Source organism: Rhipicephalus microplus, chromosome 8 (assembly GCF_043290135.1).
Source record: "Rhipicephalus microplus isolate Deutch F79 chromosome 8, USDA_Rmic, whole genome shotgun sequence".
In the NCBI taxonomy this organism is placed as follows: Eukaryota; Metazoa; Arthropoda; class Arachnida; order Ixodida; family Ixodidae; genus Rhipicephalus; species Rhipicephalus microplus.
Window position 1 is genome coordinate 110,439,104 of NC_134707.1, and position 22,812 is coordinate 110,461,915.

At 42.2% G+C, this 22,812-nt stretch overlaps 1 pseudogene; it reads right to left on the bottom strand.

Annotated features, from left to right (window-relative positions):
* Positions 1-5,631: 5,631 nt before the first annotated feature.
* Positions 5,632-22,812, bottom strand: part of LOC142768349 (uncharacterized) — a 47,283-nt pseudogene continuing 30,102 nt past the window's right edge.

Consider the following 22,812-nt stretch of genomic DNA (forward strand, 5'->3'; position numbering starts at 1 on the left):
AGACACACACACAAACACACACACAAACACACACACACACACACACACACACACACACACATATATATATATATATATATATATATATATATATATATATATATATATATATATATATATATATAGAAACGCGAGTATGTGTAGCAATGTTCATTTTTCTAGTATACAGCAACCACACAAGCTGTATACTAAAGACAGCATACAACTCAATTTTCTTTTCATTTAGGCTCGCTGAATGACGACAAGATTTCACTTCATAGTTATTTGTTCCTGCAATGCCATTTCAGAACAGAATTGGAGCAGTTACTAGTAAATATTACAATTTGTAGCAGCAGGGAGCAGCATTTCTATTTTGAAGCTGTTTAGAGCAATTGGAACAGCACTTCCATCACTGCATTTTTAAACTTGCGACATCAAACGCAGGGATTTGGGCATGAAACTAAAACGGAACCCTGATTGTCTCCTTCTCAGAACTTGTGATTGTGAAAGTTACAACATAAAAGTTTTCATAATACACTTGATAAAACTATATCGAGTTATTGTGTCCTTTCGGTGTCCCTTTAACTAACCCAGTGGTTTTGACATCAATGCCGTCTGCGAATGCAGGTTATGATTAACGAGTAGTTGGCTACTAAAAAAAGTTTAAAAACGTGTTTAATCCCTTCAACATAAGAATCAGTAAAACAGGAAAGTAAAACGTGTCATTAGAGAAGTATTTTATTTTATACTGTACGTTGATATCAGAGAACTTTTGCAGGGTCTAATGGTGTTTTATAACAATGCTTAATGTGAAAGCATCCACGTTGAGGCTTAGTCATACACATCCATCCCGACGACTAAAATCCCTCAATAATGATTGAACACACCCTTGTGATCAGAGGTGAGTGTGGAACCATGAACTGATGTGGCAGCCAGAAGAATGCGTCTGATTGGATGCCAAACTTGGGCTACGGTCCGGCATGTTGGAGTTATTGAATGGCATTTCGGGCATGTTGGAGAGTTTGAATGGCATGGCTCAACCAGAGAGAAATGCAATGCGCATTGTGTCCTGTCTGACAGCTAGCCACGATTTTTTGCGGAGTATGCGTAAGCAGCAGACACAGAGCCACCAGAGCAGAGGTTGTACATTCAGACGAGCAGGCACGTTACTCTATACGTGGCAGAGCTATTTTTTGGTATGGATGAATGCTATGAGCGACACCGACGCTTGGGGTAAGATCGCCGCCTGGGAATGTGGTGCTGACAAAAATTGCGCACACTCTACTAAGAAGCCCACCGAATAATATTGACGCTTTGAAATATTGCGTTGAAGTAACTAATCGCGGATGCTAAAGTAAGGATGCATTACTGCAAAATTGCTGAGAGGACTATGGTAGACATAAAAGAAGTACTTTTTTTAAGAAATCACGGAAACACAGGTTATGGGTTCAATTCCAGATGATGGCCCTTTTTGCTTTGTCTTCAGATGGTGTGCATATTTTCGACGTCAATTCTAAGAGAAAAAAAACAAGTCTTGGTGGGCCCCGGAATAAAACTTTTGTGTTAAAATTGGACAGTGTCCAGCAGAAATTTCGCTGGTGACTGGATGTTTGCTTCTGACCTCAGAATAAGGGCGAAGAATGTGCAAGATCTCGCGATCCGAGAGTCGGGAAAAGGTACAACATTGAAAGGATTTTGTAAAAGTGGCTTGTTCCCGTTTCTAATGAGAAGTCTCAATGTGAAAGCCTTTCAAAACTGGTGCAGATAGGCGAATATTGTTACTCAGACACCGTGGAACGACATGCGTCGGAACTTGCCCAAGCAAAAGAAGGATTAGGGTCTTAAATTGGGTTAATTAATACACTGTGAAAAATATGGTCCTTCTTTGTTACAAAATTTGGTAATATATTGTGATCAAACACTTTTTCGTAATATAAGAACGCTCCTTCCATTAATGCACAATGCGTAACCGATGCGTGCCTTTATAACGAGTGAACTAGTCTCCTGTCTCTGTACTCTGCGAGCCATACGTTGTAATGCAAGGTGTGACAATGCATAATAGAAGACCCCATTTCATGTATCTACACCTTACGAGCAAACCGTCAGAATAAAGTGTTTTGCAGTAATGAGAAAAACTGAGACCCTGTGTGCTGATTCCATGCTGTGAAAGAATGCGGCGCATATTGCTTCCACTAGTGACATTCTTTCGGTGTTCTCGTAGACAACGCACTGCGATGGATGATAAATGCTGGGATCAGCATTTATCACAAACATGTTGTAAGCACCAAGAAGATTTTTCTTACACAATTATTCAGTACTAAATATCTAACGAATATTCTTGTGACTTTCTACATCATAAAAAAGCACACGAAGCTGTTCTATTGAAGAAAACAATGACAAAACTTGAAAAATAATCTGTCTTCAAGGTGCACTGTTATGTTCTTCCAGACAAGCCATGGGGTAACCACCGCTTATTCCAGACATTAAAGAAAAAAAGCATTGCTATTGAAGGAAATGTAGCTCTTAAAATTGATAATGTTGAACCAAAATAAAGAAAATTTATGTTTGAAGCCATACAGTTTTTTCAGGTAAGGTTTGCCAAGCATGTCTTGCAAACTCTTATTTTGATAAGATACATTTGATACATTTTGATATACTAGTCTATATACATAAAAACATTTGATATAGTGTATTTTAAATTTTCTTGATATTTTGCCCACCATTAGCTAGGGACAACTAAATCTGTCTTTAAAAAATGACAAATATATAAGTGATCAGTCAGCGAAACTTGCATATTGTGGAGAACAGCAGGGTTTTTGAAAAAAGCGGGCATTAAAAAGTATCACTGTATCAAAATCAAAAATTATTTGGATTGTTTTATAAATATGGACAATAATTGTACTCCAGAAGTTCTGGTGTGATTATGTAAGAAGAAAACTTCTAAAAAACAGGTAAATTTAAGCTTCTCGTCAAAGCACTGCACAATAAGCTTGAGTGGTGTCATACCGTAGTGCGCAGTCCAATAGTACAACAGAGCTGCTTGCTGAGATAACTGGTGCAATTTATTAGAAATATAGATGTGGCACAAAAGTACTTGTGCAAAGTAGAGGCACGAATTGAATAACTCATTGCCAATTTCCAGATGTTTATTGAAAGAAACCATGCTGATTCCTACATACTGTCAAACAAGGTTAATCCTTCTAAAAATACAGCCACATGAATAAACTGTAAAGTGCTCATGAATTTGTGATCAAACATGTCCCACAAAGTGCATTGACCTAAGCAGCGAGATCATACTAGAATAATATAACACATGTCCATTACATAATTGATCTGAGTGAAAGCAAAACAGAGAGTGCAGTCTCAACTTGACATGTCTACAAGCTATCTTTTAGGACAATAACTTCTTTTGTCACTCAACTCTAGTCATGGCTTCTTAACATGAATACCTGTTCTTTTTACTAGGAATTCCCCAATTGTCACCTTTTCGGAGCAGCTGCTTTCTCTAAGAAATGTGGTTCATCTAAGGTGTGACGCACAACCACAATGTTAACAGTGGCCTGCCAAGTGCATTTTTATGGTCATGCCGACCACCAGCGGCTCTTTTGCATGATCGTGAGAACAATGGCCCATTTGTCTGAACAATGTGGACTACACTGCTAACACATTCCGTGTATCTAGTAGCGTGCTGTGTATCGTTTAGTGCGCTGATTGATTGATATGTGGGGTTTAATGTCCCAAAACCGCCATATGATTATGAGAGACGCCATAATGGAGGGCTCCGGAAATTTCGACCACCTGGGGTTCTTTAACGTGCACCCAAATCTGAGCACACGGGCCTACAACATTTCCGCCTCCATCGGAACGTTCAGTGCGCTGGGTACCACATTGCTAACACACTCAGTGTATCATGCAAAGCTCAGTGGCCTTCTTTACACCTTTCTGGATATGTTTCTCTTCATTTCTAATTTTATTCATTCTTCTCCTTTCCCTTTCTTTCTCTCTTTCATTTCGCACTTACTCCTTTTTTATTTAATTTTTATACGTGGTGTTACTTGCTGTATGCGAAGCGCACTAGCTTTTTTTGATGATGATAAACGGTAACCATGAAAGCACTCAAAGTACAAAAGAACACTTTGCCTCAGAACGAGCCTGTGCTTAACGTGCTCCATATGGAAAGTTATGCCAAACGACGATGACAGAATATGACAGCCCGACCCCCTGAACTGCTCCACACTTAAAACCGAGCTGTTCTCAGCAAAAATGGCAATAAACAACATAGTGAAACGTAGAGAAAAGAAGCCTGATAACATAGTTGCATACGGCATGCCAAGAAGCACGCTGGCTATGGATACTGGAAAACAACCCCAAAATTAGAGCCACGGCACACTAGAGGCTTCCGGCGCACAACCACTGTTTACATAAAAACACGCCTCCTCACCTACAACCTGCACCTCTACATACAACCCGTATGCCCAACTACCACAGAATACATAGAAAATTCTAAACTAAAACATTAACATCAAACGATGAAAATAAAAATGCTTAACCAAGCAATAAATATGTTCCTGTGCTCCTCGCACTATTGTGTGGCCGCGCCACCAAACCAACTTTCAGACCGAATTTTTCAAAAGTTTTAAAACGAATTATGGGTAATAATAAATTCGTCGCAGATTTTTCGCGAGCACGCTGTATGACAACTATAATGCAAACGCAAAGAAAAAATTGGCTGAGAAAACCAACTTGCCACAAGGATTAACCGAACCTACAACTCTCGGGCGTTTCATGCTTTACCAGTTGAGCTATGGTAGCGGTTGTCATCCCAATTACTCTATTGGGCATACCTGTGCACCTAAACCTGGGAGTGCTGCTACGAGCCAGTTCTGGTCGTTGCCACGAAGCGTCACTGAAAGTTTGAAATGCTCCGCCACGCCCAAGTGGAAGGAAGAACAACTGCTGCCACAGCTTTACTGGTAGAACAAGAAACGCCCTAGTTGAGGGTTGCAGGTTCGGGCCCTGCTTGCGCCAAGAGCTTTTCTTTGTTTACTTTTTGCTTCATGTTGGCATTATGATTACTATAAATAACATCCCCTGCATAATTCTTGGATTGATCACCTGTTTGTTCTTCATGACGTTGCTGGTGTCAGGATGCTAAGAAAGAACCAGTAAAACCCATCTTTACAGAGAACATTGAAATGTTCACTTCCTTACATGCCGAAGCAGATGCTTATTGAAGCGGTTTTTTTTTTATAAATGAGTGGGAGCATATTTCACACTTATACGGTCTATCACCACTGTACGTCCATCGGTGACGGAATAATGCAGAGTAGCTTAAGAAGCTATTTGTGCACACGTGACATTCATACGGACGCTCGCCTGTATGGGTGCGGTGATGATTTCCTAGAGTTGACAACGCTGAAAAACTCTCGGGGCGAAAACGGCACTTGTACGGTCGTTCTCCCGAGTGAGTTCGAAAGTTCAGTGAAAGACCGAAACTCGTGGAGAATCTCCGCGGGCATGTCGATCACTTGTATGGACGCTAGCCCGTGTGTGTGCGTAGGTGCTTTGTCAGAGTGGTCTTCTGTGCAAAGCTGTAGGAGCACGGATGGCACTGAAACGGCCTCTCGCCCGTGTGAGTCCTGACGTGCATTTTCAGAAGGGCCGGGACACGAGCCTCATAGTCACACGACTCGCAGCGGTAGCGGCGTCCGAGACGAGACTTTTCACCATCTTCAGTTCTTGGATGACTGGCCGACCCCAGCGCTGCACAAAAGAAAAAAGAAAAACGTGACGACTTTACTCTCTATGCCATGGAAATAAGCTTCTCCCCCCCTTTTTTTCAACCACTAGTTTTTTATGCTATCATAGGTGTGGATTGGGAATTACAAGCATTCTTTGTTTTTGCCTTTTTAAAATGTGGTACGTATACGAGGTTCTTCCTAAATGTATCCGACCTTTGTTGGAAGGAAAAGACTGGCCTAGATGGAGCATTGTTTTAAAACCTAATCCCCCTGAAAGTAGTCCTATTCGGACTACACACACTTCTCCTAGCGGTGTTGTCATTGTTGGAAGCATTCTGAAAAGTCCTCTTTCGGAATGCAATTCAGCTCAGCTGTCGTTGCAGCCATAACGTTTTCCGTAGTCTGAAATCGCCCTCCTTTCAATGTCCTCTAGAGTTTGAGAAACAGACACAAGTCACAGGGGGCCATATCAGGAGAGTAAGCAGCCTACTGAACTATAGGAGTCTGACCTTTTGCCAAAAAAGTCTGAACCAAGTGTGAGGAATGTGCAGAAGCATTGCCGTTATGGATGCGACACTTTCCTGTTCGCCACAACTCTAGTCTCTTGTGCCTCGCAGCATCACGTGGGTGACAAAGCACATCCCTGTTGTACTCTTTGGTGAGTGTAACTTGTGGTGTGTACACATGAAGTACCACACCACAGGAGGTAAAAAAAAGCACTCAGTATTACTTTGACGCTGCATACTTGGCGGGCCTTCTTTGGAGTTGGTGATGTGTAACACTTCCATTGTGACGAGTGGGATTTGGATTCCAGGTCATACCCGTACACCCAAGACTCGTAATCAGTAATAATGGTGTTCATGAAGTTAGGGTCACTGCTTGTGAAATCCAGCATGTCCTGTGAGGCTTCAACACAAAGTTGCTTTTGCTTACCAAGGGCAGTTTCGGCACCAATATTGCCGCAACTCTCTTCATGGCCAAATCTTCAGTCATGATAGAATGTGCAGTGAAAGTACCGATACACATATCTTCCGCAATTTCCAGGATAATCACATGATGGTGCCGCATCCCCGCAACGTTCACTTCGGAAATGACCTGGTCAACATTGAAATCTTCACTTCCTTACATACCAAAGCAGATGCTTATTAAAGCGGGTTTTTTTACAAATGATTGGGAACATATTTCACACTTATAAGGCCTATCACCACTGTGCGTGCGTCGGTGACGAAATAATGAGGAGTAGCTTGAGCAGCTCTTTGAGCACACGTGACATTCATATGGACGCTCGCCTGTATGGATGCGTTGATGATTTTCTAGAGTGGACATCGCTGAGAAACTCTCGGGGCAAAAACGGCACTTGTACGGTCGTTCTCCCGAGTGAGTCCGAAGGTGCAGTCAAGGACCGAAACTCGTGGAAAATCTTCGCGGGCATGTCGAGCACTTGTATGGACGCTCGCCCGTGTGTGTGCGTAGGTGCTTTGTCAGAGTGGTCTTCTGTGCAAAGCTGTTGGGGCACAGATGGCACGGAAACGGCCTCTCGCCCGTGCGAGTCCTGACGTGCATTTTCAGAAGGGCCGGGACACGAGCCTCATAGTCCCACGACTTGCAGCGGTAGCGGCGTCCGAGACGAGACTTTTCACCATCTTCAGTTCTTGGATGACTGGCCGACCGCAGTGCTGCACAAAAGAAAAAGAAAAACGTGACGGCTTTACTCTCTATGCCAAGGAAATAAGCTTTTCCGCCCCATTTTTTTTCAACCACTAGATTTTTTTCTGCTATCAAAGGCGTGGATGAAAAATTACAAGCATTCCTTGTTTTCCCCTTATTAAAATGTGGTACGTATACGAAGTCGTTCCTAAATGTATCCGACCTTTGCTTTAAGAAAAATACTGGCATAGATGGAGCATTGTTTTAAAACCTAATCCCCCTCAAAGTATGCGCATTCGGACTACACACACTTCTCCTAGCGGTGTTGCCATTCTTGAAAGCATTCTGAAAAGGCCTCTTTCAGAATGGAATTCAGCTCAGCTGTCCTTGCAGCCTGAACGTTTTCCGTTGTCTAAAATCGCCCTCCTTTCAATGTCCTCTTGAGTTTGAGAAACGGACACAAGTCGCAGGGGGCCATATCAGGAGAGTAAGCAGCCTACTGAACTATAGGAGTCTGACCTTTTGCCAAAAATGTCTTAACCAAGTGTGAGGAATGTGCAGAAGCATTGTCGTTATGGATGCGACAGTTTCCTGTTCGCCACAACTCCAGTCTCTTGTGCCTCGCAGCAACCACGTGGGCGACGGAGCACATCCCTGTTGTATTCTTTGGTGAGTGTAACTTGTGGTGCGTACACATAAAGTACTACACCACAGGAGTTAAAAAAACACTCAGTATTACTTTGACGCTGTATACTTGGCGGGCCTTCTTTGGACTTGGTGATGTGTAACACTTCCGATGTGACGACTGGGATTTGGTTTCCAAATCATACTCGTACACCCAAGACTCGTCATCAGTAATAATGGTGTTCATGAAATTAGGGTCACTGCTTGTGAAATTGAGCATGTCCGGTGAGGCTTCCACAAAAAGTTGTTTTTGCTCCACCAAGAGCAGTTTCGGCACGAACTTTGCCGCAACTCTCTTCATGGTCAAATCTTCTGTCATAATAGAATGTGCAGAGAAAGTACCGATACCCATATCTTCCGCAATTTCCAGGATAATCACATGATAGTGCCGCATCCCCGCAGCGTTCACTTCGGCAATGACCAGGTCATTTCAACACGTTGATGGCTTACCGGAACGTGGCTCGCTCTCCAATGTGCGGTCGTCTTTAAACCCGTTCTACCACTCCTTAATTTGTGTGCTCCTCATAGAAATCATCACCGAAAACCATCTTGATCTTCCCAGTGAATTTCATATGGCTGTTCCCTGATTTCTGGCAAAAGTTATTGCAACAGAACTGCTCCAGTACCTTTATCAATTTCTTTGCAATGACAAGCCGATGAGAGCTCTGCGCACTACCTCACTCAAATTCTGCGTCCCAGACGCCGACGTTACAGGCGGCAAAAATTCACGCATGCGCACGAAAGGTCAAGGTCAGCTCATGCAAGCTTGCTTGTTTCAAATTTAACAGGTGCAGGCAAAAAAAGGGGCCATATACTTTGCTAAGAGACCCCGTACACTGAAAGGCCAAAGAAATTAATGAAGAGACCCTAATGCGATAAGAAACTGTTTCTTCATTGAATATGTCTTTACAGAAACTTTCAGAAACAAACCGCGCCATGATAAGCTTCAAGATTTGAACAGCCTTAGCAATGCACTGTTGCTCAGGTTACTACATTCACACAGGAAGAGTGTAATCAAAGACAGCAGTACAACAGCCACAACCGTGTCGCAGTTTTGATGCACAACTTGAGCTAAAGGTGCGATCTCTAAGCATTTTAAAAAAACATGGCATCACAAAAGCAACAGGGGGAAACGGGACACGTGCTACAACTCCCTTCTCCTCTGTCATAATTCCTCACAGGGCTTGTGTGAGCGGAGAACCCCGTGTTACCGCCCGGGAGGGCGAGTGTCGCCATTATCGTTGCGAACTCACGATGTGTTACGGCATCAGAAAAATGCAGTTCTCTTCTCGGAAACATATCATATGAGATGGGCCTAGCAAAAGTGTGCTGCGAGGGACAATCACAGAGACCAAAACTTAAAACACAAATATATGCCTGCGATATACTAGAACATACTATATATCAACATATTATGACCTATAAGGTTTTATAGAATCTAAAAATTTTAAGATGACAACGCATTAAAGGTGGTTTTTCATGAAGAGGAGTCACCGTGAATTCCTCATAAAATATCACTTCTGATGGTGCTTACGCAAATGCTTGTTGTGGTTGCTTTTCGACATGAACGTCTGAGGACATAACAGGCACTTTAACGGTCGATCGTCTGTGTGGATTCGCAGATGCTCTCTGAATGCAGACCTTCGAGAGAAGCTGCGAGAATACAGATGACACTTGTGTGGTCACTCACCTTTGTGGATGCACAGGTGACGTATTGAATTGGATATGACTGAGAAGCTTTGAGGTCAGAGGTGGCACTTATGTGGCCTCTCGTCTTTGTGGCATGCAGGTGACATACCGAATCGGATTTCTGTCAAAAGCTCTGCGGACACAAGTGACACCGAAACGGTCACTCACCTGTGTGAATCCTAACATTAGCTTTCATATTACACAGATTATCACTCTCATATTTACAGGAGTTACAGCTGTGGCGACGTCTACGCTGCGACTATTCAACGTGTTTACTTGCTGTATATGTGAACCAAGGATTAGAAGAAAAAGGGGTGGCGAGTAATGCATAGCATAACCATAAGCAGCTCAGCACAGCAAGAAATGGGAAATGCAAGGCACGGTTAGAAAGTGATATAAGAGGTAAGAGAAAAAGAGGTGATAAGGTAATTTATAGCATAATGATTCTGATTGATTTGTGTGGTTTATTGTCCCAAAACCACCATATGGTTATGAAAGATGCCGTAGTGGAGGGCTCCAGAAATTTCAACTAACTTGGGTTCTTTAACGTGCACCCAAATCCGAATCCATAGCACAACCATTAACAGCATATCATAGCGAGAAAATTGAAGGTGGAATTCAGAGTGAGAAAGTGGTGTGAGGGTTAGGAGGAGAGTGAGAGGGTAATCGATAGCATAAACATTGACAGCAAAGCACAGTGAGAAATGAGAAATGGAATTCTGGGTCATGAAGTGATGTGATGGTTAGAAGGGAAAGGGGTGAGAGTGTAATCCATAGCATAAACAATGACAGCATAGCACAAAAATAAGAGGAAATGGATGGTGAGAATAAGAGAAGGGGGTGAAAGTGTTATTCATAGCATAACCATCTACAGCATAGCACAGCAATAAATTTGAACTGAAAGTCAGGGTGAGGAAGTGGTGTGAGCGTTAGGACGGAAAGGGCTCAAAGTGTAATACACCATTTGAAGCATAGCACAGGAATAAATGGGAAATGGAAGTGAGGGTGAGCAAGTGATGCGAGGGTTGGGTAGGAAAGAGGTGAGAGGGTAATCCATAGCATAACTATTGACTGCCAAGCACAGCAAGAAATGGGAAGTGTAAGTGAGAGTGAGGAAGCGATGTTAGCGTTAGGAGAGAAAGGGTGAGAGGGTAATACATCATTTACAGCATAGCACATGAAGAAATGGGAAAGAAAAGTAAAAGTGAGGACTTATGCTATATGAAGAACAAGTGGATGACCGATTTCACACCTATGTTGCTACTGCTCCTCAAAGAGTACACCAGGGCTTTGAATGTTTCAATCACATGGTTTCCCCAGTCATCACCCTCTCACCTGCCCTCTGGGATCGTGCCGCATACCAGTGGCAGGTCGAGTGGCCCTGCACTGTGCTGTGCCTTCCACTCCTCTCTGCCCTGCCTCTTTACTCCTGTTTTCTCAATGAAATTCGCCATTGAAAGAAGGGAAATGGGTGAGGAGTAATACATAGCATAACCATTGACAGCGTAGCACAGCAAGGAATGTAAAATGGAAGTCAGGGTGAGAAAGTTATGTGAGGGTCAGTAGGAGGGAAACGAGTGAGAGGGTAATCCATAGCATAATCACCTACAGCAAAGCACAGCTAGAAATTTGTATTGAAAGTCAGGGTGAAGAAGTGGTGGGAGCGTTAGAGAAAGGGGTGAGAAAGTAAGTCATCGTTTACGGCATAGCACAGCAAGAAATAGGAAATGAATGTAAGGGTGAGGGGGCGATTCTGCAAGTAGCGCCATCCTATGGACGCCTTTTAAATATGCAGCTCAGGGCGCTTATATCAGCATATGGCCGTCAACTTTTCGTGAATGCTTAGTTCATTCTTGTTTATGACATCATTTGTCAAAAGACCAGGCAGCAATTTCTAGGTAACTTTGAAAATTGTGTTAATTCCATCCCGCATGTTGCACTATAACTTCTGAATCTCATGTTCTCGGGAGGTACAACTATTTATTGGCCGCGTTTACTGACCATGCCACAAAAGTGTTGCAAGGCCATTTACAGTATTACAATTCAACATCTGATCTCAGGAGCCAAATCAAGTCAGTAGATAAACCAATTTTATATCTCAGTAAATATTTGCCCAATACTTCTTTACACAATAAACTGTTAGCAATATTTGCAATATATACACTCGATGTCACGTCTCTGCTTGGTTTGTCTACTAGAATGTCTTCATGTATGAAATATTTACTCAACTGAGCATGCTCAACTAAATGTACCATACTACCCAAATGTACTTTTTATCTACAAAAAATGAATTAACCACACAATTCACCCTATAAATGTAATCTAAGCAACGAGGCTGAAAGAAACAGAGGGACCATCAAAAAAAGGCACCAAACACGAAAGTAAGCAAATAAAAAGAAAATTAAAGGTTAAAAGCACAGAACTATAAAGAACAACTATAGCTTAAATATATCCCTTTTATTTCAGCTGCTATATTACTTTACGACTATAATGAAGGCACAAGCTAGTGTCAGTATTTCTACCACACTAAGCATGCCAAGGAAAAAAAAAAGAACTAGATGAAACATCCAGGCAAGTCTAGTAGATCCTATGAAAAGTACAAACATATGAGCTTTATAACAAACAAGATCGATCACATAACACTTCAATAGGATACAGAGACTACTAAGACAAGACCACAATCACTCGAAAACGTGAAAAATACTTTACACCTTACACCTGTAATCAAGGCACGTGCAATACTTTACACCTGTGTTCAAGGCACATGCAAGTGTCAGTATTTCCAGTACACCAAGCATGCCTAGGACAAATAAAAAAAAACTAGCTCAAACATACGGGTGAATGTAGTAGATCCTATAAAAAGTAAAAACGTAACCTTCATAACAAACAAAACCCATCACATTACACTTCAATAAACTACAGAGACTACTGATACAAAACCACAATCACCAGAAAATGTAAAAAAGATGGCACACTCAACGGGAGTTCAGGTATTATCTAAAATTTGTAAAAATATGATTATTAACACAATATTTGAAATGTAATATGTTTGATCCAACAGTGCCTTCAATTTCCTTCCATATTCTCTGACAGGAACCTAGAAAAGATAAAAACATTGCATTGAAAACAATGAACTAAAAAACGGCAGTTATCAGCTTTCAAAAAATATTTGCAAAGCAGTTTTGGAATTCATCTTTGAAGTTTGACCAAGCTATGCTTTTACAAACAAACTCGTTTGCAAACTATCTTCTAACCAACAAACGCACAATAAAGCTTCGTAAAATAAAGTGTCTGCATGGCTAGTCAAACATTACATGAGCAGTCAGAGCAGTTAGTTGGAAGCACATCTCAATCTACATAAGGCGTATCACTTCCACAAACCGTGAATAAACTGCTACGAGCCGGGAGCATTTCGAACAAAATGCCAATATTGTGGCTGGAATCAAATACTCAATCTAATAGACCACTGTCACCAGAACACACTTGTGGTACACAACCAAAGTTTGAAGTCACAAACAGCAAAACGAGGCCCCATCCAACAATGCAGATGTTCTCTTCCAAGTCTTATCACGCGTTCAAAAGTCTTCTGTTTTGTGCACAGGAAGCACCAAATTCAGTTTTGGGACCTGAAAAGACGCCTTAACCCCCGTATGGTTATTGCATCATTGAAAGCTAGCTGCTGAAACGCTACAAGGTAGTGAAAAAGTTCCTTTCAAGTCGAGGCAATAAGAAATCAGCCAAAACATAGCCAAGAAATTTCTGCTGCCACAAGCTTAAAGAAGTACCCAAACCTGACAACCCTGGTTAAAAATATAGTGGTTTAAAGCAGCACAGCCACACATGTCAGTGAGTCGAAGAACAAGACTATATCCTCCTGTTCACGAAGAATACAATCCTCATTTTCCTTTTGATCTGACCAGAGTTTCGTCAGAAAGCATGTAATATTTACCAGATTATTAACAGTTGCTGCTACAGGAGACTCTAAGAGGCCATGCAACACTTTTACAAGTAATCATCGAATGTCCGCACTATTGGAGTTTATTGCTCTTCAGGTGAAATGCAGTAAAATATAGTTAGAATCCGTCGAATACCAACAGTTACAAAAGTTAGTCGCACAGTCTAAGCCTATCTTTTCTCTTCTATCTCCATATTTTCATCTGAGTGAGAGCACTGAAGCTACACAATGGAGAAGAGGAGGGGCAAGGAGTGGATGACAAAAAAGCAAGAGGCTATGCCGAGTCCCAAGGGATTCCAGGCGATGGCTAGGGGGATGATTGGGGGCAGAGGCCGAAGCCTCCTCCCCCGTCATTCTAGACGGGTGCAATAAACGTTATTTCTCTCTCTCTCTTTCTCCGTCTGTGTGTCAGTGCGTATCATTACATCAAAGACTTTTATTGCGATAGCAATAATACGGATAATCACGGCTGCATTTTGCCACCGGCGTCGTTGTCAAGTGCCGTATATCTATACGTACCTATATATCTGAAAACGCAAAAAAGTAAAAAATCCAGAAAAAAACACTCCTCCGGCGTACGAAATCGAACGTGGGACCTCTGTGACGTGAGAGCGAGGTGTTAACCACTGAGCCACCCCAGAGCACATTATTCACCGTTCAAACAACAAGCTACTTATATCTTTTACTTACTACTGCTCACGAGCACCTCACGGGGGAATGGTGTTTTCAGCATTACCAACAAGATGGCACAATGAGTGCGCGTCATCACATTGCGCGGCAGCGCCTGCTCTAATCCCCTACGTGTACTTTGCCTGGCTTAGAGAAGGGAAGTGAAGCTCCCTCACGTGCCCTTATCTCATGGCAGCGAGGAGGGAAAGGTCGTTTGCCTTGGCTAGCCTCTGGCATCACCTGGAATGATTCTGCTGCAGTTAACGGGTGCACAAAAGTCACTGATATCATTGCAGTCTCCATTCGCGAAAAGCACGCACTTTTCAGACACAGCAAAGTAACAAATGAGACGCTTATTCGTGTGCATTCGTACCTGCGATTACGTTTTGCGAGTAATTTGTTTCAACCTGCTTTCCATTCTGTGCGCGCCCTCTCAATCTTTTGCTCTCGTGTTCACTGCTTCACCTTTCCGACAAAGCTGTGCCTTTTTTTGCTTTGTTTTCCTTCAACGAACACTGCACGTCACCCACTTGCCTGAACCACACCATGTCGAGGTGTAGGTAGATTGGGACACACTCCAAAGACCATCACATCAACGCAGACCAGGATGTTCAAATACGCCAACGGCCGTGTCGTTTGGGTGCGAGAAGCTGTGCCTTTAAATACGTGGCTTCATTTGTCGAGAGAAGAGCGAGTTATTCCTAGGTGACTTTAAAGTTTATTTGTTTGTGAATTCCCTATCTATACACGTCACATGTCTCACACATTCTAAAGAGCCTCGGCTACCATCGGCAGCATTTCTTGACCACGCTCAAAAAATGTTCCAGGGACACTGTAATAAAATTCTCAATGAACAAACATCACGCAAGTTTCGAACGAGCTTTTATAGTCGATACCATTATAAGACAGACTAGAAAAAAAGAGTGAACCTATGCTATATTTCATTGTTGTTGTAAAATCAATGCCCAAAGCAAAAGAAAAATGGCAATAATGCATAACCCTTAAAGGAACCTGCGTTCACATATGAACCTGCTTATGTTCTTGCAAAGTTGGACACAGTGCTTAGCTTCTGAACACTAAGAAAACAAAAGATTTCAGCCACACTTAACTTCTATACAATAGACCACAAAACACTTATGCGAAGTTGCACATGACACGGTTTTCTTGTGCACACATGTAACAATTCCAATTCGAATGCGGCAGCTCAGATTTGTGCTCACACATAAGCGCAAACATATTTTCTTGAACACATACCATAAGACATATTCAACTGTTTGGACAAAAAGATTAAAAAGAAATGTGATCAAATGCAGCCCCTTCTTTTTACTGCCTGCAGAAAAATGTTCTACTGGTGGCAATGCTTAAGTCAGGATGTCACTGATACAGCTATTCCTCTTATGTTTTCTAGCAAACAATAGTTTAGCTGCGGCATGCCAGAAGAAGAAAGTCGGAAGTGCCATTAAAAAAAGAACAAATAAAGGAGAATTTAGCCCCTATTTTTTCATCAATCACTACAAAAATAATCCAACAGAACATTCGACCAAATAAAGCATCGACCTCCTTAATATTTTTTATCTGACGTTGAAGTGAACTGAAAATTTAAATGAATTATAGAGGACGAAAAAGCAGCCTTTCCATCGGTAAGATACATATTCCGAAACTTGTGGCTTCAGATCCTGTCAACGAAGAGGGTGGTTTTTTATCGATTGCCACGCTCCTCCCAAAATGGTCTTATTACAGCTGTGTACTGCATGCACACACATACACACACACACACACACACACACACACACACACACACACACACACACAAAGAAACCTAGCACTCTGACCCCCCCCCTCCAACTACCATAAACTAAAATCTTTGTAAATATTCTATTTTGAAAGCAGGCTCGTGCAATTAAGGCCCTATAGGTTCAAAGTCAATGGCAATCAGTGTCAATAATTATGAAGGGAATTTAAATGGCGGCAGAACTTGTACAGTACTACGATGAGAACTGTACAAAGAAAAATACAAAGGTATAGAAATTTCTTGTAGTACTTATCAAATTTGAGACAGTAAAAAAAAAGAAAGAAGAATGACTTGAGTGCAAAGGCGCGGCTTTGCAGCAGTACGGATTACCCCCGAGAAGTCGTTTTATGGCACAGCAGCCCTGAGATGCAATGAAACCAAGATGAAGGCAGGTTACATGTGGTAAAAGAGGTCTATTTGTTCTTTTCAAAACATTCACATTTTTAATTCATGTAGAAGTAAATTTTACAACTGTACCATGATGACAATCAACCAAATTACATGATTACAACTACAAATTCTTTATTAATCATACAGAACTATTTAAATAGCGACTGATCATAACTGGATGAACAGAAATGCATTGACGAACTTTAGGCACATTAAGAGCCTACAAAAATTTAAGGGTTTTCATTGAACTTCACACTGGTATTTGAAGATTAAAATTAGGAAGGCGACCCACACTAATGTATTCACCAACAGTAAAAGCCTCCTTTCGTTGAAAAAAAGGAAAAGCTCGGCGTTTTGGGTGCACCTCACACCTTTCTTCAGGGCACCAAAGCACAACAGAGTTTATAACTAACGTCTTCTCTTCACGTTTGGGGTCATGCTTGCTTTGACTAACGTGCCATGCTCTGGCAACACAGTGAGAGGGTTTAAAAACAATGGTACCCGCCACGTGTCAGTCAGAGTAGTGTGCAAGTCTGCAAATCTTCTCAGACGTTGACAATAGCACTCGTGGAACATCACGCGAAAATGTCAAAGGTCCCCGTCATACTAGCACCAATGTCATTAAATGCTGAAAACTCAGAGGAACACTAAAGCTTACTTTAAAACTTAATTAAGACATTTTAAAGGCCATGATCGTCCCTCACAATTGGCCCGAAGTTGGCACATATTCCGGATTACCAAACGACACAAGCATCTTGAGTTTTAAAATTTGGTGTCAGGGGTTCCTTTAAGGTAGTAATTTGATCCTCCAGTCCGATTCTCCAGCTAGAATGAATAAGTGTAAGTAGAAACCGCATGAAAAAAAAATAAAAGAATTCTCATCCTAAATACAGTTTCACACACAGTCTGTGCTTTACATGAGAAATTCATGAACACTTCTGAAGCCAGAGTTTCAACAATCAGACTTGTCTTTTTCAAGGCTGCAGCAAGATTAAGGGTACGTTTGTAGAACTGTCGCCTCCAGCCGCACCTCACAATCACAAATTTGTTATCTCGCCATACATCTATCTTCCCCTGAACTTCAGTCAGTATTTTAGAGAGTTCACCATTGATTGATTGATATGGGGGGTTTAACGTCCCAAAACCACCATATGCGAATAAGAGACGCCGTAGTGGAGGGCTCCAGAAATGTCGACCACCTGCGGTTCTCTAACGTGCACCCGAATTTGAGCACACGGGCCTACAACATGTCCCCCTCCATCGGAAACGCAGCCGCCGCAGCTGGGATACGAACCCGTGACCTGCGTGTCGGCAGCCGAGTACCTTAGCCACTAGACCACCACGGCGGGACAGAGAGTTCACCATTCCTGGTGTAGTACTCTAAAATTATCTTGCACACACCACTGTACAGCACCAGCCAGATGCATCCAAGTTTATGGGTGCGTCAGCATTTCCCCACTTCAATTGAACACAAGCGACCTCCAACAACACATAGAGCGTTGTTCTGTTCAGGCGTTTCCAGTCTCTCCGGCAAAACTCGTGATGCCAGAGGTCGGTTCATGTGACATCATAATGAAATAAACTTTCGTTTGATCCATATACGAGATGTTGGTAGTCAGTTGTCTCTGACCCCATTTCTACCATGCAGTCACTTGACCATTCTTCAATTGAGTTAAGTTCGTATTGTGTATTTTAAACAAAGAAAGTGGAGCTGATTAATAGTATAAAGCAAGAAAAACTCGAAATCCTTGTATGGTCCACACTTGGCACTGAGAACGTTCGTGTGTTTACAAAAAAATCAGTGGCTAGAAGAAGGTAGTGCCAATAAGGAGGGTAGCGAGGTAAGAAAAAAAACACTTCTTCAAACTTGGAGTGGTTCAAATGCACTTTAAGATGTAGAAGGTCAGCTTTGTGGGTACCGTCATTAGTGCATAGTTTCGCGCATTCATGTTTATTATGCAGTGACGATTAGTCAATAAAAATAAAGCGGCATCTTTGACAAACACTAGAAAGGAGCACAACATGCCTCCTTGGAATTACACACGTGTGAGGTACACTCCAGAGAGGCCTTGAGCCTTTGTGATTGAAAAACAGACGTGCCAGCTGGAACACGCTCACTTTACTTGACAGGGCCCTCAAAGTTCGATGTGGGTCGGCTCGTGCCCAGGGTCAGTGACCATGAGGCTCCTGTAGACAACCATGTCATACAGTCAGGGTCTGTAGGCTCTATTGAAGATGTTACCAGTGACTTGCTTGCCATCAAGGCAATTGGACTAGAAGGTCAGGCTGAACCACAGTTTCAGCAAGGGTATGTGTTCTGCGCCTTGCACAAGCGGTGGCGTGCTGTCCCAGGAAATGTGACCAACTGGCCTCCAGACAAGAAACCACTGTTGGACCACCCAGGACTACCGCAAGAGGTCGCAGCGAATTCCTAGGAACCTTGATCAATCGTCGCCACAGTCAGCAGACCCTTCTTGGAATGCCAGTGTCACCCACTCCAAGGCCAAAACACCTACTGCTCCCGTTCACAGTGCTCATGAAAAAGATGGGACCGTGCATCGATATTATCCCTGAGGTTCACCGACTCCACAGAAGCAAAATTATTCACGTGTACAATGCCGTCGTTCAAAATGTTGGCCAGAGCTTATATGACACAAATTTTGTACACAAGACAAGTGCAGTGGTGAAAGAAACAATTCACATTTTAGAGCAGCCTTTGGGGCAGAAAAAGTACAAGTTTGGAGCAGCCACGAGTGTTGTCGTAGCAGGAAAAGTGCTAGTCTGGAGCAGCTAGAGGTGTTTTAGGAGCAGATAGCAAAATATGCAAGACAGTTCCTAAAACTCAAAGCATCACCAATGTGTTCCATAAATATTATTAGTTATAAAGAAACATATCATAACCTCAAATCCAGATACATAATTAGAATCATAAGAAATGATTAGGTTGCTTATCAAATGCCTGTAGTACGAGCTATATATTGAATATACGTTTTCGGGGGTTTTTACGTATCACGTAAACAGCCTGCATGTAATATTGAAGATAGCCTAATGATCTAAAAGCGCGATATACCAGTTCATGTTGCTTTATTGAGATGAGAGCCAGCAAAGTATATTTTCTGGCTAGAATCACAGTAGACACATGCTTGTCAGTTTTTTTAGGGCAAGAAAGTTGGTCACACAGTTGCTCACCTTCATTTTCTTACTGCCACTTAGGAGCAGGTTCACAGCAGCTAATAAGAAAAACCACAATTTGTAGCAGCATTCTTTTTTTGAGCAATATGGAGCAGCACTATTATCACTGCACTGTGTAAACACAAACACGGTTGTTGTGGCAGCCAAGATTGCACAAAAAAAACAATATATACATCACCCAGGCTCTGATTACGCAATCTGATGGGGAATCAGCACATACTGAAGGTACATTGGGATTATGAGTGAAAGATGATTATTTGTAGTGTGCACCAAATTCTCTTCTTTTTTTCATGTTTTATGTGCCGCTGTATATTTTTTCCAATCAAATTGTATATATTTTCCAATCACATTGATTAGACACACAGTTGCAATTCCGCAGCTGTCCGGATTTCTTTTCAACCAGTACATCATCGTTTGCGCCACTTAACACAGTGAATTGATATAAATTTCCCAAGTTTTCGTCTAACTTTTTCGTTACAGTGTGAAAATGACAATATTTTATATGTCTCGGGAACATAGTTTTTGCCAATTGAAAAGTACATTGACTGAGTTATATAAGGTATTTAACCTCCCAAAACCACCATATGATTATGAGTGACGCCATACTGGAGGGCTCCGGAAATTTCGACCACCTGGGGTTTTTTAACTTTCACCCAAATCTGAGCAAACAGGCCTACAGCATTTTCCCCTCTATCGAAAATACAGCCGTCGCAGCCGGAATGCGATACCGCGAACTGCGGCTCAGCAGCCGAGCACTTTAATCCCTAGACTACTGCGGCAAGGCTAAGACTTATCCAGCAAGCTTCACTTGTATGCTAGTGTACATTATATTAATACATATCTTTACTCTGCCCTAACTGGTAAAGGCACCCCAAAGTGTGGTCTAGTGAGAAGGTGCAACACAGACGAACGTGCACGCAAATCACAACCTTAGAAAGGCCCACTAAAGTAGTGATCATGTAAATTAAGCTGACACATAAAAAGATGGGGATAAATCTAAAGCAGCATATTGAGAAATGTAGTGTGTGTAGTTGTCGTGATTACAAAATTTATTTTAGCAGCGTGGCAAAAAGTGCAAGAATAAAGAACATTAAGCTGAAAAAATATCTGATGAATTGAAACAATTGTATTGATTCGCTTCATCTGTTCATCCCTTTACATTGACATGACTAGAAGGGCACACCAAGTGATTTCTGCAACTAGAGACATAACACACAACAAGAAATGCACAGAGTGAAGGAACATGAGTGGACATGTAATCATGTAAATATGAGAATGATATACATAGTAACCATAATTTTTAGAAGAAATCAAATACGTTCTGTGCAAGCAATGTTCCACGCAGAAAACACATAGGACACACAGCAATACTGTTGATTATCTTTTTCTATTGACACAAAGATTATCCTGCACATTTCATGTCATACTATACGCCACGTATGTTACCCAAAATTCACAAGAATTGTTACATGGAAACTTTGGTTCTTGAATTGCCGTTCACACTTTTTGTATCCGCGAACCAAGTGTGCAACAGAAAGGTTCCACCGAAAAGCAAGGAATAGGCAACGAGTGAGAACGAAATCACTCTGCCACAATGTGAAAGTGATTTTCAGCAGTATATCTCAATCAGTGGAACTTCCATCTTTACAGCCGCACGAAAAGTAGCGCATAGTGATTTTAACGAAGCCGTCTTTTTTTTTACTACCCGCCATGGTGGTCCATTGGTATTTGTGCACCATTGCCGACGTGCAGGTCACAGGATAGAACTCTTGTTGAATTTTTGATGTAGGTGAAAATGCTCGAGGCCTATGCACTTTGTTTTAAGTGACCCAAAGTGGTAAAATTTCTGGAGCACCACACTACGGCGTCTCTCATAATCATATTGTGATTCTTACAATTGTCTCTCATAATCACCTTGTCACCCACAGAGAAACACACTACGATAGAGATCAGTTTTTTTAAGGGAAAAGCTCCTTAGGGTGTGGGTCTGTCCTTCCTTTAATGGTGTATGTAGCCACCGGTGGCACATACCCAAAAGACCAGTCCTTAGATTGTCCGCTGGGTAGCGGCACCTGTATATGATGATTAAATGATGAAAAGATGTGAGATGGCTGTACCTAAAGTGTCCACTAGATAGACGGACGAACATACTCATAGACGGACGGACGCACAGACAGAAGAGTGGACACACGGATGGACAGACAGAGGGACGGCCGCACGAACAGATGCACGGAGGGACGGACAGAGAGACTGAAGATCGAACGTATGGACAGATGCATAGAGGAACGCTCAGACAGATGGATCCACCAACGGACACACGGACGGACGCACGGATGGACGGAAGCAAGAACAAACGGGCCGACAAGAGCACGGACGGACTGACGGACGCTTCTTCCCACCAATCGTAATTCAGCTCGTGGATATGCCGTGCTTTTTTCTGTCTATTTCATTTTGTGCTTGAACTAATGACTCCACTTTTTAACGATAGACTCTCGTCTGAGTGCTTCTAGAAAATTTCGTACAGAGCAGTGGTCTTGTGGTCGTCGCACTCGTGGCTTCTGAAATTTGCGAACGCGTTCTGGCAACGTGTCCATGAAAAGAAGACTGAGCTAGCACCATGAGTCCCCTTACCTCAACTTTATTTTCCAAAGAGCAAACATCTTGATCCCTCTTGATAGTTGGAATACACCAGCAGCCAGGAAAAGATTGCTTGACAGTAAGCTGGGAACTTCAGTTTGCGCTTACTGAGAAAAACGTATAGTTAGCACAACTTTGCATGTCATCATTAGCAAACGTCGTCTAGTCTCGTCGTGCTGCAAATCCTGGCGTCTCAGCCCATTAAACAGGTAGACCAATGTCGTTGTCAGGAGTCGCAATTTCGGTGCATGCATCATGATTCGATAGGTTTTGCTTTCGGCACAAGAGTCGTATTCAGGCAGTGCACACCTACTGCTGGGAACCATTTCTACAGCTGCTGAAGCTTTTCCGTGAATCGAGAGTGCAGCGTCGCCTTTCGAGAAATAATTATCAAACTTTACTTTACCACGTTCCGGCGCGGCCATCGAGTCCCATAG